Genomic DNA, 19,823 nt, shown 5'->3' on the forward strand with positions numbered 1-19,823 from the left:
CCTGTAGGACTGCTGCCCGTTGATAAGTGAGCACTATTAAAGGAGTTGTCATATACGTAAGCTACATCACAAGGTAAGACTTCGCCTTCACATCATGTACATTGAGTATCCTTGCTGGAGCTTGCCAATGAGTTTCCATCCTCTAAATCAGTGCAGGAGATGTGCTTTGTAACAACAGGGTTGGTCAAATGAACTGATTAAGGAATGCTCTATTACTTACCGGTAATCTTCATTACTCCTGGTCCCCTTGTCCTCGGCCAATTCATTACTTATGGAGATAACCATCTCCCGAAAGAAATTAAAACAAGAGGAATGCTGGGATATCCCTACTGCCCCTCCCCCCGGGAGTACAAAGGTAGGATCTACCCAGCAGCCCTCCTGTACAAACAAGCCAGGAAGGCCGGCTGCCCGGGAGGGAGGGAGGGGCGTATGAATGGGCCGAGGACAACGGGACCAGGAGTAATGAAGATTACCGGTAAGTAATAGAGCATTACCCCCTGGTCCCTTATGTCCTTGGCCCATTCATTACTTATGGAGAAATACCAAAGCAGAAAAAGCCGGCCTTCCCAACCCAAACAGAAGCCAACCCAGGAAACCACACCAAGGCAGCAACCGCAGAAGGAAAAAGGAAGAACCGGGGAAACCCCAGGCAGGGCCCCCAACAAGAGGGACCCCCACCAGACCAGCAGACACCCAACAAGAGCAAGGGCGCACAGCCAGACGACCAGACCGGCCACTACAGAGGCCAACCAGCCCACCGCAGGAACACCCCACAGCCAACCAGCGACAGGGAGAGCACAGACACCCAAGCCACCACAGGCAAGAGGACAACAGCAGAAGAGACGCCAAACAAAGAGAAAGGCCAAGAGCCACCAGGCCAACAAGCCAGAAACGGACAGAAGAAGACAACCCAGGCAAGAACAGGCAGGAGACAAGCGGACCAGAGGAACCAAAGGCCCAACAACACCAACCCCGGGAAGAACAGCGGAAGCCCACCAGCACCCAACCCGGAATGCAAGACTGAGCCCACGGACAGGGAAAGAGAGAAAACCCAGGCACCAGGGAACGAAGAGCAAACCCCAGGAAGCCAAGCCACCAGGTCCCGCAAGACGAGGACACAAGGCAAAAGGAACCAGCACCTCCAGGAAACCCGAGCAGGAAGAACCAACAAGGGCAACCAATCAGGACAAAGAGACCCAGAAAAAGAGGAAAAGGGAACCGAAGGAACCCCAGGAACCCCAAAACAGAACTCCAGCCAAAGCGGAGGAAACGGGAGCAGGAAGCAACAGCCCGAAGAAGGCAAACCTGAACACCAAAGCAGGAGTGCAACCGGATGGGCCAAGGACCCGGAGGACCCAAGACAACAGCAAGGGAACCACGAAGGACACAACAACCACAGCCAAGCGAAACCAGAGACAGGCCAGGCACAAAGACCCCAAACAGCCCAAGCAAAGGACCGGGGCAGAAACCCAGAGGCCAGAGAGGAACGAGGCAAAACCACCCCAGAGGACCTCACAGAAGCAACCGCAGCCAGGGAGGAAAGCACAAGCAAACCACACCCCAAAGCCCGGCAAGACCCAAGGCAGGGCACGCACAGGGGACGAACCCCGCACGGCGAAAAGCCGCAACCGAGGATACAGACAGGAAGCCAAAGCCGAAGCCAAAAGCAACCCGCAGAACCAACCCAAAACAAGGGAAGGACAAAGAAGGAAAGACCCCAACAGAGCACAGGCCCGAGAGCCAACAGCCCCGTCGATGCCCCAACGAACCCAAGAAGAGGCAAGAAGGGAAAACAAGAAGGCAACAGCGTGACGGCCAGAAACAAGAAGCAGACCGGAACACACCACGCCCACAAGTAACCGGAACCCTACGACACAGGGGCCAGCCACCCCACAGGCAGACAAGGCACCCGCAAAGAAGTGCCAAGCCACCCAAGAAACTCCCTGAAGAGACTCAACCAGGCAGCCCAGGGCCGCAGAAAGAGCACAACCAGGCAACCCAGAGCAGGACGCACAAACAGAAAAGCAGGAGACTCCAGCTGATCCAAAATCAAGCTGCTCGCTTGATTTACCATCAACCCAGGGATCAGCACGTTCAACCTCTCCTTAAGAGTCTCCATTGGCTCCCGGTCTCTGCCCGCTGTAAATTTAAGCTTGGTTGCATCATCTTCAAATCCCTCACTGGTCATGGCCCCTCCTTCATTTCTTCTTTGCTCCATCCCTATGTCCCTTCTCGTACCCTTCGGTCATCCCAACTGGCTTTACTTTCCGTCCCCAGATTCAAACGGAAAAAACACGGTGGCCTTAGGTTTTCTTTTTTAGCCCCTTCTTTTTGGAACTCCCTTCCTCTCCCTCTTAGGTTATCCTCCCCCTACCCCACGTTCAGATCTGCCCTCAAAACGTACCTGTTTACTGTAGCTTATCACTAGTTGTTCTTTCTCAGTCTGGTTTTCTTTCTGTCTCTCCTCCCTGCTCCCTCTGTATAGCGCCAAGAAACCTAATGGTGTTAGCGCGCTCAATAAATAGATTTAACATAACATAACATAACATAACAGACCAGCCCAGAACAGGAGCCATCAGGGAGGAAGCCCAAGGCAACAGGCCACCACAGAAAGCCAGTGCTGAAGGACAAGCAGAAGCAAACGCAGGCCAAAGCAACTAGCGCAGCGCGCCTCCCACACGGCCAAGCTACGGGGAGACGCGCACAGTGACCCGGAAGAAACGGGGAGGCGGCGCACCCGCCACAAAGTGCTGAGAAACCGGAACACCGGCCAGGAGGAAGCCATGCCGCCCAGCAAGCCCGGCAGGCCGGGAGGCAGACCCAACAGACACCCGGGGAGAGAAAACCCACAGGCCCAGGAGAGGCAACAACAACGGCCACCCCGCACCACCACCAAAACCAGAAGAGGCAGGGATGAAAACCGAAGGAAAAAGCCAATCGCACCCCGCAGCTCCAGGCGGCCAGGCAGAAACCAACCAGGCCAGACCAAGCACAACCACCGAGCAGACAGTGGAGCGTGGGAACAACACACCAACCCCGAGAACAGGAGGCATGACAGGACCCGGCAGCCGCCAGGAGGCCACAGTCAGGCAACACAGCAGACACAGGAGGGGAAGCCAGGAAACAGCAGAGCCTAGCAAAGGGAAGGCCACAGCACCAGAAGGACTCAAGCAAGCCCCCACCACGCACCACGCCCGACAACAGGCGCAGGCCGGGAGGAACAGAACAGCCGGACCCAAGGCAGCACAAGCCACCCAAGCAGAGGCAGAGGGGAGAGAGCACCCCAAAGAACCATCGGCACCTACGAGAGGAACCAGGCGCAGCCAAGGAAAAGGAGGAACAGGAACAGGAACCAGGCGCCCCAAAAGACGGCCAAATACACAGAGGCCAGGAAGGGAAGAACCAGGACCCCCAAGCAGGGCAGAGGCCACAACAGCCAGCCCGCAGCGGAGGCAAGACCACCGAGGAAGAACAGCATGGCAGGCCAACCTGAACGAGGGGAGCCCACAGGACCCCCCCCCCCCACCGCGCAGTGGCCCAAGAAGCAGGAACAACGACCCACCACCAGACGGGGCAGAGAGCCGGAAGCAGAAGGCAACCTAAACAGGCCGCCGCAGCAGAAAAAGAAGCGACACCGACACCAGAGCACCAGAGGGCAAGGCACAAGCAAGCAGGCAGGGAAACCCCAACCACACAGGGAACCCACGAGCAAGCAAAGGCAGGAGCAGCGAAAAGAACCAGCCACCACAGAGGCGACCGGAACCCAAGCCAGCCCGAGGCAGGCCAGAAACAGAAAGGGCAAACACCCCCAGAGGCGCCAAGAGCAGGGGAACCCCCGAAGAAGAGAACCAAGGGAACAGACCCACGGAACGTCCACCACCGGAGAACCGGGGCCAGCCAAAGGCAGCGTGGACCCCTGAAACAGCAGCAGCAGGAAACCCCAAAAGGGAAGGCAGCACAGTGCCCGCAAGCAAGCCCCGACACCAAACAGAGGCACAAAACCACCAGAGCGGAGGCCAACCAAACGCCGCACAGGGGACCGGAGGACCGACAGAGGGCAAAGCGCCAACCAACACAGCAAAAGGAAGTGCCAGCCAAGGGAACCCAGGAGGTGGACGAGCAGCAGCACGGCAGCGAGGAGCACACAACAAGGAGAAAGGCACCCACACCCAGCCGCAGCGAAACAGGCAGGCAACGAGAACAAGGAAAGCACCCCGCACAGCTTCTCACACAGACCCCTGCACAACAAGCGCACAGCAAGGCCAAAGGAAAGCGCACACCCAGAAGGGAAGAGGTCCACAGAGCCACCAGACCCAGAACAATACAGAGGCCAAAGAACTGCCAAACGAGCCACCACGGCAGGCAGCAGCGCACACACCCATCCAGACCCGGGCCCATGAAAGCACTCCAGAAACTGAGACCCAATTCCTTGCGCCGCACTCGGAAGCGTGGCGAGTTGATAGGAGGCACGAACCAAGGGTGGCAGCACCAAAGATGGCAGAGGGAGCCGACAGAACACAACCACTCCCTGACACCGAGGAACTCTGCCATGTCGGAAGGAACCGCGAGAAAAATGAGATCGGCCGAGAATCACAGGAGGAAGAGCGCCCCCGCCGAGACTAAAACCTGGACCACCCACTGCTAGGTCGCCCGTCCAAGTCGAAAGGGCATGACTGGCAGAGTGTTAGGGACAGAGCAGCCCCACCACAGCGGCAGGTAGCACACCCCCCCAGACCCGGGCCCACGAGAGCAAGGGACAGAGCAGCGGCCCAGCTGATACGCAACTATCAAACAGCAGAGGCCAAAAACAAACCTCCGTCGCACACCCCCATCCAAGACCTACCAAGATGAGGCGAGCAGCATGCAGCGTAGCACCCACACGCAAGGCAGCTCCGGACACAAGCAGAACCTCCGGGACCAGGGCCTGCAGCCAAGAGGGCAGAACCAGAAAGTCACTGCAAAGACACATTGAACACTCCGGAACAAGATATGCCGCATCTGAGCACCCTCCGGGGGATAGCTAGTGAAATGCAGCCGGAGACCGAGCACCACGCTCCGAAGCAGGCCTCAGCAGCAGCGGCAGCCTCGAGACATCCGAGGCAGGAGAGCCAAGTAGCAAGAACATGCAAAGTGACAGCCGAAACAAACAGCACAACACTCACAGACAGGGGGAGCAAAAACTCTGCAAAAGCGGGACTCACCCGGAGCGGGGGCCTGAGCAGCATCGGCAAGGCCCCCACACAACAGCCGGATCCGGGATCGAACATCCAGCGCAGCGCGTCTCCCACCCGGCCAGGCTCGGAGAGACGCGCACAGCGACCCGAAGCAACCGGGAGGCGGCGCACCAGCCGTAAAGGGCCGGAAAACCGGAACCCCGGCCGTGAAGAAGCAATACCCCCCCAGCAAGCCCGGCAGGCCGGGGGGCATACATATCAGGAAATCCCACCCCTGCCCGCGAAGCCAGGCAGCCGGGCAGGAGGAGCTAGAAGAGCCTGCACGCCACCCAAGCCCAGCAGGAGCTGGTGCAGCCCATCATCACGAACAGCATCTATCAACCTTTCTGTCGAAGACAGAAAAAAAGAACAGGAGGGCTGCTGGGTAGATCCTACCTTTGTACTCCCGGGGGGAGGGGCAGTAGGGATATCCCAGCATTCCTCTTGTTTTAATTTCTGTCGGGAGATGGTTATCTCCATAAGTAATGAATGGGCCGAGGACATAAGGGACCTGGGGGTAATGCCAGTTGTGGAAGCCTGATTGGACATGCAGCAGTGAGCTGACATCAGCTGCCTGAAGCAGAACAACGCTATCATGACACAAACTAAATTGATCAGAAGGCTGAATTGGATTCTCGTCACTGAAATCTAATAAAGCATCTCTTCAATTACACTTCATTTAAAAAAACTGGGAAAATAAGCTAAATATTTAACTTAAATTCACTTCTCTGTGGTTGTCCTACAGACAAGAAAGACATTAGAAGATCTAGAGTGATGTGAAGAGCGCGTTTGTCTTTCTACTGCCAGTGCTGCAGGATCATTGCGCTCTGCTTTCTGCCAGTGAACCAAAGATGCCAGTTTGTTCAGCTCCGTCTAACAGAGGACAGAGGAGGCGGACAAGATACTCCCCTCCACTAAATGTAAACAATTTATATAAGGAGACTACGGGGAGGGAAGCCTAGTGCTCCTGTCATAGCTGCATCTTCTTGGTCTTTTTCGCTTCTAGTTTGCTTGTTCGTGTAGATGTAGACTCTGCTCATCAGAAACGCACAGTTATTCCTCATTTAAACACAGTAGGAAGCAACCTGCCTGGTGAGTAAATGAGTCCAATTGTTAAGTGGAAACGATCTTAAATGGGTGAGGTATAAACGGTTCCAGTAATGCAAGGGCGGGGGGAAGGTGTAGTTACTGACCTCTGTATAAATCCAAAGCCAGTATCAATGTGCTCACATTTTCTCATACCATCTTTGTGAGTCCTGACACATGTATGACTTCTGATGCTTGGAAGAAGGATCATGCCCTCCCAGGAGCCTCTCAGCCCTTACCTGGGTCCTGATGTTGTGTTGGGATTGCTATATTTTCACTTGGGTTTTAAAAGGTAAAATGAGCCTTTTATTTACTGGTCACCTCCAACAACCCACAGCACCATTTTTCTCTTTCTTTTCATTGTGGTTTCAGTTGTGTGCCTATGAGATCCCCGACCAAACATATCCACTCAAGACCCAATTAAAATACCTTTCAATCTCAGGAAGAAAACCAGAAATTCTAGATTTTTTCGGATTTCTTTTCAACTTTTTCAGTTTTGAAAGAATCTGACTGCTGATTGCAATATACTCTTCTGCCAAACTTCTGTACGCAACCTCAATCTAACTTGTAAACTGCATGTGTTGCACCTTGAGATAAAAGACAACATACTTGACCCATTTCCTACCAAACAATTACAAGGTGATGAGAAGCTGTGCCCAACGGACTACCTGCTATTTCCTGAAAATACATGTTCCCCGTGGAAGGATTTTTTTCTCCAGCATAGGCTGCTAGCAAGGTTGTCTTGTACAGCCTCTCTAGCTGCCCTAGAGACTGAATGTTGTAATGATGGAAGGTCACAGTGGAGAAATGGATCCAGCGCCTCAAAAACACATGATGAAAGAAATTATGAGAAAGTTTATGTGAGCCAGTGGGCGCAGTGATCCCACTTTGTGGACTTAATCTTTTCTGACAAGAGGTCTCAAACTGTCCGCCCCACAACATTTACTTTCACGGACCACCACTACAGACAAGTCCAGCTGACAGAAGGCCTGGTTTCCATCCATGTTTGATCGGCTGTGAAGGCACCTGAGCACAAATCAATGCACATTCGGTCTATAGACTACAGTGCATTTTGGACACTGACTGGTTGTTCTAAGTGTCTGCATTCCTAACGCTCTGGCTACCCTTACAAAGGGAATGCCACATGAAAAATCACAAATTCAGCTACCTTTTTTTCAATTTATCAGCTGGGAGAGCCTAATCAGAATTCCTCTCAAGGACGATGGCAGGAGCCAGAGAACACCGAGCTGTCCTCAAACTATGCATACAAAATACTATTGTGCAAGACTGGGCAAGCCCTTTCTGCGGTATCTCTTCGGTTTTGGGGCCTTGGAAGGAAATAGAGGATAAATAGGATAAGTGTTAAGCTCTTTTGGCAGAAATCGGTTGTCTAAAATAATAAGAAATGCTGTTTGACTGCTTTATACAGGTACATTTACAGCCATAACTTCCACAGGCCAGGCAATCCTGGTTTTCAAGTTTGCGGTCAATGTAGCCTACTCCTTTTATGCAAACGTGAATAAAAAACATTGTGTCCAATCAGGGTGGCACCAAAAATGAATGGATGCCCTTGCCACTTCATCTAGAGTGTGGGGTTGAATGTACTTGACTGGAAAAAGCACAAATGTACCCCACACACCGGGAACAAACTCGGAGTAAACCACGGCCAGAACCTTTAATTTTATTTGCTTTCTATGTTTGAAGTTGGTTATTCATGTCCACCTTGCTGCCCTGTCATGGTGAACGGGACAGTTCTGTTGTCACGGAGGCAGATCCCACTATGTTGCTAACAGTTTTTGTGAAATGAAAGCACCTCATGTGGCCCGGTAGCTTCCTTTAAATATGCGGGCCTTGCTGGAGCTGTGCTCGAGGAGGTTGTGCCTCTGACTCACCAGCAGTTTTGTGGCCCGCACAGATAATCCTAAATCAGCCCCATATTGAAAAAGCATTCCTCTTACTGGACAGTAACATTTATCATTTGAGACATCAAATGCAATATAATGCATGAGAGCACAAATCTCTAACCAGCTTCGAGGCCAAATCTTAGCCACTCAACCAACCAATCATCTAGGAGAGTAGGTGAGACTTGATCGGGGATCGTAAATAACAGCAGTCATGCCTTCTGCATAAAGAATAACTGGTGGGCAAATGGTGGGATCTAGGACTCAGAATTTATGATTACCATAATATGGAAGTCCAATTCTAGAGCTTTGAATACTAGCTGCTATGGACATCATTGTGGAAAATCGTAAGGCTGTCCTCAACGGAAGGCCCCATGATAATGAAGCAGAACAGTCGGTAACTAGGCTACTTAGGCACCATCGGAGAAAACTGAGGACCCTCTTCTGACAATATTTACATCAACTGCCTAATACTGTCACCCTCCATTCATTCTAGGCTGCTTCCAATGAATCTTGGACCCTTCGGTTCAGCAGCTGAAATTTGAATCACAGGTAGAGCAGCAGAGAGAAACAGTATCAGAAAGGGAATGAGTGGTCATCGCATAACACAGGACTTCTCTGTGTCTTAGAACAAACAGATGGCACAGATCCTTATCTTGGAATGCTCCACTCCATCTCAGGTTTTCTGATGGTTATTGTTACAGATAGGATAGAACAACTGAAGTGCCAAAAAACTAGGGAATGTCAGGGTTGACGCAGAATCAAACACCACACAACACTTTAAAATACACAAACTGGTGGTTTTATGGAGCGATTTAATAGCTTGTAGAGGGACTGGATTCAGTGGGTGCAAAGAGTGAGAACAAATATGCTAAAATTGTATGATGTATGTTGTGGCCTTACAAAAGTATACCAAACAGGTCAAATGGGAATATATTATTTGCTTTGTTGAGGGGGTATTGGCATGTATTGAATTCTGTACAGCACGAATGTGGAAATGGGCAAAGAAACTGTAGAGCGTTAATGAGTCATGTTAAAGTAAATGTTAAAAGCAGCTTTGGTTGACTGAAAATGATCACGATTGCACGAGATGTGGAAAGAAAGACCACAACCACATCTATAACTGTGAGAAACTGGGTACAAACCCAGGATCTCGGTCATATAAGGGACGTTTCTCCCAGTTTGGTAAACCGGTTTAGGTCGAGGAACCAGGTGTCAAAGTTAGGTGGTTCTACCAATACACATATTTTTATCAACCATATACAAGGCCGATGATGTGAATATACCATAGTAAAACACAAATCAATATAAAAAAATGAACAAAAAATCCATATTTTTACTTCTCTGTAAAAGGAGTGTTGTGGAAAGGAAACCAACTCTTTGGCCATTTTGGAGAGACCAGGCTTGGCCTTGGGATCACTATGTGATTGCCTTCCTGACACACTCCTGATAAGTATGGGAGGTGGTGTTCAATGGTCGGCATGGACCACTGTACACTGCATCAGATAGGCCAGATGTTCCAATAAAAACGATGGCATTTGAGATCCAGTGTGCCAGGAGCCGAGCAAATGATGCTTCCACTTCTGATCAGCAATGAAAGAACTAAAACTACTGCAGGAACTAGAGACTAAGATAACTGCAAGGTCAGAATATATGCCTCATTGAACACAGAGCTGGCACTAATCCGCTTCGGTGCTCAGTGAATGATAATACTTATTGTGGCAATTGGTCCGAAGCATTGTGAGTTGGCTGCTGAAAAAATTTGCTCTGTCACCCACTTGGAATATACGTCATATGTGACAGATTACTTTTGTTGTGTGACCTGCAGAATTCAAGAGGAAGAAGCTCGAACAAAGGGAGAAGGAGTAGGAGGAAAGTTAAAGGACTAATGGCGAACCCTAAGAGAACCTAGAAAAGGAGAGGCTGTCAGGCCTGAAGAGAGTAACAGACAAAAGGAGAAGGAGGTGGGAAAATAAAAGAAAGTGCATTTGGGGGATGAGAAACTATCCAAGAAAGAGAGAAACATACAGCCAAGATGGAAGACGAAGAAAAATAGAAGTCCTACTGGCTCACAAAGTATAAGTGAATTAAAAAAAATTACATTTACAGGCCGGCAAGCAAGTTGCAACTCCTTTGATCTTCAGACCCCCAGCTTACTGTGCCCAAAGACAGAGTTGGGATTACAGCGTCAGGGTAGATGTGTTGAAATGGTTTGAGTACATTTGTACCAAGCATACAGTGTTGGATAAAAGAAATAACTTGACCCTCTGTGTGAATGAAGTGAAAAATAAATCTTGAGTACAATAAATGGCTGAATAGAGTGGGTCAATGGAAAGAAGTGAACAACTTCAAACGATGTGCACAGTTGGTCTACTTTTTAAAGCAAACTGTAACATTTGTGGCTGGATCATGTTAAACAGAGAAGAGACAGTGCAGTGTGCCTATGTATTAGTGGCTTTCGAGAAGGGTGATTCATAAGAGGAAACTGGACAAAAAGGCAGGAAGGCCAGATTAAATGGTTGTCCGTAAAATGTATTCAAAACAGTTATGATTAGCAGACATAATACAGTGAAAGGTATGGCATTGAAACGGATCCAGGTATTTGTCTCAAAATGTCGAAGTCCTCATGAATACACAAAGCTCCTGTACTGAGAGATGTTAGAATAGTGGGACAAGAGTCACACGTGGGGATGGCCTATCTACCCAGGATGTCAACAGAACGTTCAGAAGGAAATCTACATCAGGGTTCTCAGTTGAGGCGCATTTCTCTACCCATCCACAGAACAACTAGGTCAACAGAAGGGATGCCCCTGTGCCAGCAATACACAGGGAATGTCCTGCCCTCGAAGCCCTGTTAATGTTTATGGAAAAAGGTCCATATTGAAAAGCAGTCCTCCCAGAGGCATCTGAAGGCTCCTTTCTTGAGTTCCTTCACAGTTAGTTAAGAATTGGGTAGCAAGGGGCATATAATATAAAGATGAACACACACAGTAAAGTGTGATAAAAGGTTTATTGACACCCAACAGGGAGGCAAGTTGTTCAATCCAAGACCAAGTAACAACTGATCCCAACTCCCCACATCACATTCCAATCCAATGACATAGGTACATACTTGGCAAGGAATGTACATTATTAAAGGAGAAGATACAACAGAATATTCCTGAGCTACATTTGAAAACTTGGAGACCAGCAGCCTATTCTTGACACTTGGGGGCATATTTACATGGGCTTATTACCATGTACTCAAATCATGCCAACACATCCACCTTGACACTGTAATCCCAACTCTGTCTTTGGGCACATTGAGCTGGGGGTTTGAAGATGAAAGGAGTTGCAACTTGCTTGTCGGCCTGTAGATGTAATTTTTTTAATTCGCAAGTAGGGCTTCTGTTTTTCTTTGTCTTCCATCTTGGCTGTCTGTTTCTCTCTTTCTTGGATCCTTTCTCATCATCTAAATGCACTTTATTTTATTTTCCCAACATCCTTCTCCCTTTGTCTGTTACTCTCATCAGGCCTGACAGCCTCTCCTTTTCTAGTTTCTCTTAGGGTTCGCCATTAGTCCTTTAACTCTCCTCTGACTCCTTCTCCCTTCTTCCAGAACGTCACTTTTTAAGGAGTTCTGGTGGCGATAAGCCCTTCACCTTATTTATGAGGCGGCGTTACGCCACTTAACATGCCTTAATGCCGCCTTGTAAATAAGGCCGCTTTTCAAGCTGCTCTTAGCGTGAAAAGGAAGGGCCATGGGTGTTTCCGTGGGAATTTCGCAGAAACGCTAATTGTTTTGACGCTGCCCCCCTTTCACATCGGTGGTGTAAATATGGGGCAGTGCCAAAAATATGACCAGGAAAACACTGGGCGTAACCTGGCGAAATGAGGAGAAATTATTTTCTCCTTGTTTTTGCTGTTTTTATGTGTGCTTCATTCGGCAGCACACATAGAAACAGCAAAATTGACACCAGTGAGTCTTCATGAGCAGGAAGGGTTCCATTCCAGCACATAAACAATCATTAAATAATGATGAGTTGGAACTTCTATGTGTGCTGCACAAAGCAGCACACAAAGAAGGTACAAATTATCATTATGGATTGTTTCTGTGCAGGAAGGGATACCTTCCTGCACATGGACAATTGTTCCCTGCAACACAGTTTAGTGCAAGGGTGCCTACCTTGGTGCTAGGTTAAACGCAGGGGTGCGCCACATTTTTGTGAATACTGCACATCCCTGCATTTTTAAACTGATGGAGTGCGGAGTTAGCAATTTTGGAACTACACTGCGCTCCGCCAGTTTATTGTAAATCTACCCCTTGGAGTCTTGTTGGGCCTCTGAATAAGCCACACATAATAATCTAGGGATGAGGAAGACCATCTGATGTGATAAATGTTGAGAGTATTAAAACCTGAGCTCATAAGGAACGTTCTGCTGCCTAGCAGGGTTAAAAGGCTGACACATTACTTGATAACCAGACAAAACAGGTACATCAGATAATATCATTGTGGCAGCACACATGCTTCTGCTTTTATTAGGTTTATTGCAATATGACTGAACTGCAATATTATGTTCGTTCCTCCCACCACTGCTTTGTTAACTGTAGTCTTTTGGTTCTGGCGCATAGCTACTGCAACCCGTTCCAGTGTCAGATTGAAAATAACTGCTGACAGTTGAAACTGTATGCTCACATTAAACTGGAGACACAGAAATGTGCCCCCATTTATTTATTCAGTAGCGTAAACGGTAACAAACGATTTTATAAGGAAATCAAAAACCAATTGTTGTCTATTCTACAGTGTGAATAACTATGTTCATGGGACATGTTTGAACCACCTACCTGTGTGTTTGTTATGCTTGATTTCCCAAATAAAGCATAGCAAAGCACACATTTCCTTAGGCGAGGCACCCTGTAACATATCCCAATTGCAACCCTTGGACCATATCATAACATGTATAAATGCCTTAAGTTCTTCTGTTTGGTTAGTAATAGAATTGTCTTATTGAAGTCTTGTCACTGCCCATTTTGTTAGCCTTCTTGAATACTGCACGCAGTAAGCACACAACCTAAGAACAGCAGTTGTTTTAAATTCAGGTGGAACATTATCTTCATAAGGAAATATCCCTGTGTTCCTCGCCATATATGTATTTCTAATCTCCACCACGGATATCACTTCGTAAATTTGCTCTAACACTTGTGTCCGGCTAAGACAGTCTACTGTTGAACCTCTGTTAATTATCTCTGTTTTCCTTTCCTTTATTCTGATCATTCAGCTCCACTTTCTTGCTCTTTTGCTCTCTCTCTCTCTCTTTCTCCTTTCTACTCATTCTTCTTGTTTTCACTATCACTACTTACTCATATTTCCCCATCTCATTTTATTGCAGCTTCTCTCACCTTCTTTATTCCACTGTATCCTTTTACTCAAATTACTCACTCCTTTTACACTGTTCTCTTTTTCTCATCCCTACATTATATTTTCCTCATGTTCTTTCTTTTGCCTACTCTTCCAATTGTTCTTTTTTTTCTGGCTACCTTCTTCAGTTCATGTTCTACACAGCGGTGGCCGGCACAGGTAAGCGCGTTGGTGTGGAGCAGAGATGGGGAGTCAATAGATGATGGAATAGGTGAAATTAAATAAATAAAACGTATTCTGTTGTCTATCGACTTCCCCCCCACCCACCCGCTCCACTGTGCTTACCTGCACTGCCCGCGAGTAAGTACTATTTTCCTTACTACTGCCTCTATTTCTTAACACTGCTGCCTACCACGGCTACGCCCGTCCCTCCCTCATTTTAATCTCCACTGTTTACAAACATATTGCAGGAGATCCCAAAGAAAGACTAGACCCTGTTGACTCAGGCACTGGACAACAGTGTACATTTATGGATCAACATGAACTGAATGTGGCAGCCACAATGTAAAACGCTCGCTAATCAAATACATGCACCCAACCATATGTCCAACTAATCCTTCAAAAATAATACATACATTTCAAATATAGATGACATAACAGGAAATATAGAAGTCAATCAAATTTGTTGTGTACGTGGACGTATGAAACAAGCTCTGCACATTTAAATATTCCGTGATAATCTCCATGTGTACCAGAGGAGGCTAGACATAACTAGTGATAGTGACAGTGTCAATTCAACCTTGATTATCCCACAAATTTGAAGAGTCTTTTAGTGCCCAGATTACGCACCCAGCTATACAATACAGCTCAATGGATACAGTAGGAGAAAGTGGAGGCACGGATCATGTTGTGATATAGTGATTTGTTTATATTTTGCATTTTAGAGGCAAGTAAACACTGGCACTGAAGAATGCTTTAGATTCTGTTCCTCCTTACTGGGAGTTAGGAGCACCCCTCTAAAAATACTGTAATCAAAAGTGTGTATTACCCAATTGATTGGTCAGCGGCACAGTCTACTCTCTCCTCTCATCAAATCTGCTCTGAGAAAATAATATTGTTTGCAATGCAGAGAAATGTGTAAATGACGCAAGATGCACTACCCAAAGAACACATCGCAAATTTCACCTCATGAATGACTTCTCTCCTTCCAATGGGTTTGTGTATCGATTAACATTTTTAAATGACAATAACAACAAAGAGACACAGGCATAAAAAAGAGTATGTGCAGTTCAATGTATGGCAAGCAGGGCGTGCCTTGTCACAGTGTTCACTGTGTAATGCAGACACTGAACTGATCTTATAGCTGCAGAGCTAGCATTTCCTAAATTAAACACAATATAACATGCGGTAGAGGCATAGGCAAGTTAAATAAATTAAAGCCTGAAGGAGCCTGTAATTACATTGAGTTTTTTATGTACAGTAAAATGAGAGTTTCTTGCTCAACTGGGGAAAAAGCTGAACATTCACATTCGGGACACGTCTTCAACTATATGCTTACTGCTATGCACCTTTTTAAAAACATTGCACAGCACCCTGAAACATAACACATTTAATTAATATAATCTTCACAGCAGATTACACAGTAAAAGGTTTGTTTTAACTGAAAAACACAGCATTCTAATTGAAGAATCTTACCTGAATGAGTAGTTGGTCATCACTGGCGACATTTAAAAGATCTTCCACCGTGACAGCTCTTTCTTTTTGAGTAACCCCATTATCCAGCGGTGTATGTGAGTAATGAGAATCACTTGGGTAATTTATTTGGTTGTTTCTTGAATCAGTGGTAAAACATGCATCATGAGAATAGTTCTGAAGAAAGGCTCTCACCCCCTCTAGACCCACAAAATGGGAGGTTGAAAGTGCATTGACATTAGCCAGAGAGGATGTTGAGAACTCGGATTGCCTCCATTCATGAAGCCTGAAGACAAGCAATAGAATGACAAAGAACAGGAACAGGAAGGAAATAACAGAAACAGCAATTACAAGGTACAGCGTGAGGTTCGACTCAATGTCTGCAGGAGACGATAAGATGCCCAGATCAACAACAACTTCCGGGAGGCTGTCAGCCAAAACTATGGTGACTGTAACTGAAGACGACAAGCAAGGCTCTCCATTGTCCTTCACCAAAACAACCAGCACATGTGTCATGGTATCTTTCTCTATAATGAGTCGAGCAGTCCTGAGTTCTCCATTTTGAAGGCCTACTGTAAACAGTCCTTGGTCTGTGGACCTTATCAGCTGGTAAGAGAGCCAAGCATTCTGGCCAGAATCAGCATCGACAGCAATTACCTTTGTTATCAGATAACCTGGTTCAGAGGAGCGCGGCGCCAACTCTACCCCGGAGGAGCCATCAGTGGGGGTTGATGGGTACAATATTTCAGGAGTGTTGTCATTCTGATCCAGTATAAAGAATGACACAGTGGCATTGCTCATCAGAGCTGGAGATCCACCATCTTGAGCCTTCACCTGGATCGTAAACTCTCGAAATTCTTCAAAATCAAAAGATCGAAGCGCATAGATGACTCCAGATTCAGAGTTAATGGAGATGGATGAGGTCAGAGGCACATCTCCAACATGCCCTTCCACAATAGAATACATAATTTTACCATTCATATCCCAATCTTGATCTATTGCCTTGACTGTAAAAATTGATGTCCCAGGGGGTGTATTTTCCGAGACATGTACAGCATATGATATTCGCTCAAACAATGGTGGGTTATCATTTACATCTGTTATCTTCAGACTGATTGTTTTGGTTTTAGTAAGTGGCGGAGTACCTTTATCCATGGCAGTGATTGTGATATTATACTCTGAAACACACTCTCTATCCAGAAGCCCATCCGTTATCAAGCTGTAGTAATTTCCAAGGGACTTGTCCAACTGAAAAGGGAGATTGGGAGGGATGGAACAGACCACATCACCATATTCTCCAGAATCTCTGTCATACACCTCTAACAGAGCAACTGTTGTCCCTGTGGGGCTATTTTCAACGACCTGGTTAAGTAAAGATGAGATTAAGATTTCAGGACGATTATCATTCACATTAATAACATTCACAAATACACTGCAACGTGACACACTTTCGCCATCTGTAACTTGAACTTCGAATTCATAACGCTCTGTTTCTTCAAAGTCCAAAGGGGAAATCAGGGATATTTCACCAGTTTTAGAATCCAACTGAAATTTCAGTATAACATTCTCTCTGATTTTAATAAATGAATATGTTAATATGGAGTTCACACCGTGATCTTTGTCTGTAGCTTCTATTGTTGTTACGACAGTGCCTGTTGGCATATTTTCCAAAATGTTAATTTTATAGACAGACTGATTGAAAACCGGGGCATTATCGTTGGCATCAATAACAGTGACCAGTATCTGCGCTGTTCCTGACCTGCCCGGGTCCCCTCCATCCCTAGCTGTGAGGACTAGCTGGTGAAAAACATTTTCTTCGTGGTCTAGCGATTGCTCAAGTACCAGCTCAGCGTGTTTCACACCATCCTCCCCTTCTTTGACCTCCAGAGTGAAGTGTTTGTTGAAACTGATATCATAACCCTGAACCGAGTTTTTGCCCAAATCGGGATCATGTGCTTCTGGCATCAGAAAGCGAGAGCCAAGAGCTTTGCTCTCAATGACTTGCAACACAGACTGTTCCGTTAAGAATGTGGGTGAATTGTCATTAATGTCCTGAATTTCAATTTCCACGGAATATATCTTCATTGTGCGATGAACAATAATCTCCAAATCTATGTGACAAACAGCAAGCTGCGCACACACCGCTTCTCTGTCGATCCTTTCATTAATGTATATATATCCGTTGTTTACATTGAGAATAAAATACTGCTTCCTACCTCTGGACACAATCCGGGCTCCGCCTTCTGATAACTCCTTTGTATCCATCCCCAGATCCAGAGCCACATTCCCAACAAAAGATCCTTTCCTCATCTCCTCGGGAATGGAATAACGCAGCTGCCCGGAAGCGGCTCCACAGACTGTCAGCAGAGCACCAAGAAGCAGCAGAGGAGCCCCGGAGTAACAGCGCCTCGAAGTCTGAGCCCCAGAGTAACAGCGCATCGGTGTCCGAACCTCGGAGTAACAACGCCTCCATGCTTCAGGCATAGCAGATAAATTCACGTTTTTTTATTTTGCATGAAATATACGACGTTCTTATTATTTGGGCAGACGATCAGAAATGAGGTGACGCCAACTAAGCTGGAGGTGTTCTGAGCATTCAGGAAAGAATATTTCCACCGTTAGACTAAAACGTTACTGAGCTGCATGTGTACCATGTGACCTGCTGGAACTTGGCTTAATATCTCTCCGTTAGATTGGTGAACAGCGACACTCGGTGTCATAACTAATAACTGCAATGGCAAATATAAACCACCGAATAAAAAAAAAAAAAGTTTACTAACCAAACTTTAACTTCATCTCCTCTACGAAATCAACGATCTTAAGCCTGAACATACCACATCAGTACTGCCCGTGACATATTGCCAGGTCTCTCAGTACGCATTCTGAGACATCTCAATTCAGGTTTGAACTTAAAACCTCTACGTGAACAGTAAGCAATAATACATGACTGAATTCGAAAAACCACAGTAACGCAGGCAGGGCCGGCTCTAGGCTCATGGTGGCCCTGGGCAGGGAGTGTAGGTAGGGGGCCCGGATGAGGGGGTCCGGGCGGGGCGGAGCGCGCAGGCCAGTAAAGATGGGAGGGGGTCAGGGAGTTTAGAAGTGGAACAGAGCCAGAGGCCGCCAAATCCCTGCCAGGGGCCACCACGCAAATATGTATTCATCCTCAGAGGATTAATATATTAAGGATATATATTGGCGTGGTGGCCCCTGGAGTTTGGTGGCCCTGTGCAGGTGCACAGCTTGCACATGCCTAGAGCCGGCCCTGACGCAGGTGTTTGTTTCCTCTGCAATATACTATTACAATGCTTAGGTTGTTTGTGTATACGGATAGAAGTTAATCGTCTGTTTTAGTTGATAATGCACGTTAGAAAGATATCTGAGACAAAGTTAGAAACAAAAGAAGGAGATAGCTATCTTTTCGTACTACTCACTGACATTTTGTCTTCACGATTCATAAGACTCAATTGCTGTGCTCCTCCAAAAACCTGAAAACACTGCCATGGTCGCGGCCACTTATTAGATCCGATTTTATCCAACTGGGAATCGATAGTTATCGATCCCCCAGTACCTGGGGTCTGGTCGGATCACTTTCAGATTTTTTTTAAGATAGAGGCACAGAGGGTGAGGGTAGGCAAGTCGGATGATAATAACAGACGTAGGAGATGGGCAGATTTCTCCAAGGACAAATTTATCAATCTCTTAGGTCAGGGTGGACCCCCAGAGGGTTTAGAGATTGAGACAGCGTGTGAAGCTCTTGATAGTCGCATCACACAAGCACTGGACAACATAGCCCCCTGGACCAATAAAAAACCCTGGAGGCAAACTAAATCTGCACCGTGGTTTGGGCCCGAGCTCATCATAGAAAAGGCGGCGTGCAAAGGTCTTGAAAGACGCTGGAGGAATGTTTTGTCCGTGGTAGACAGAAGGGACTATAAAATTAAGCTCAAAAGCTATCATGCGCTGATAAGGAAACACTGTACCTCCTATTATAGGGACAGAATAGAGGGAGCTGATAATTCAGCTAAAGAGTTGTTTTTGGTGTTTAAGGAAGTATCCTCCCTGTCCAGCTCTGCCGCACCTGTGAAAGGATCAGTGGAATCCTGTGATCGTGTGGCACAGTTCTTTTTGGAAAAAGTGGGGAAAATCTATTCCTCATTCCCGGCGGAGGCCAGAGTGGGCGGTGGGATAGAAGAAGTCACCATAAGGTACACTGAAACTGAGGCACTTACATCCTTTAGCACTCCCCCTCAGGATATCCTAATGAATATAGCGTCTAAAATCAAATCGGGTTCCCCTAATGACCCAGCGCCGGCGAAAATACTAAGGGAAAGTATAAAAACTGTGGAACCACACATACGCCATCTGTTAGAGCTCTCCTTCGGGTTGGGCACTGTCCCGATAGCTTGGAAAGAGGCTGTGGTGCTTCCACTCCAAATGTTAGCGCAGAGCAATTGGACAATCTGCGCCCAATTTCCCTTCTCCCCTACTTCGCTAAAATCGCGGAGAAAGTTGCTAATACGCAACTGACAGAGCACATTGAAACTGGTAAACTACTCAACCCCACTCAATCTGGCTTTCGGGCGTCCTAT

The 19,823-nt window shown here is 47.1% G+C and overlaps 1 pseudogene; it reads right to left on the bottom strand.

Annotated features, from left to right (window-relative positions):
- Window positions 1-15,216: 15,216 nt before the first annotated feature.
- Window positions 15,217-17,670, bottom strand: LOC147702762 (protocadherin gamma-A6 pseudogene; annotated as a pseudogene).
- Between the last annotated feature and the right edge of the window lie 2,153 nt (window positions 17,671-19,823).

This window comes from Lissotriton vulgaris, chromosome 7 (assembly GCF_964263255.1).
Source record: "Lissotriton vulgaris chromosome 7, aLisVul1.2, whole genome shotgun sequence".
NCBI lineage: Eukaryota > Metazoa > Chordata > Amphibia > Caudata > Salamandridae > Lissotriton > Lissotriton vulgaris.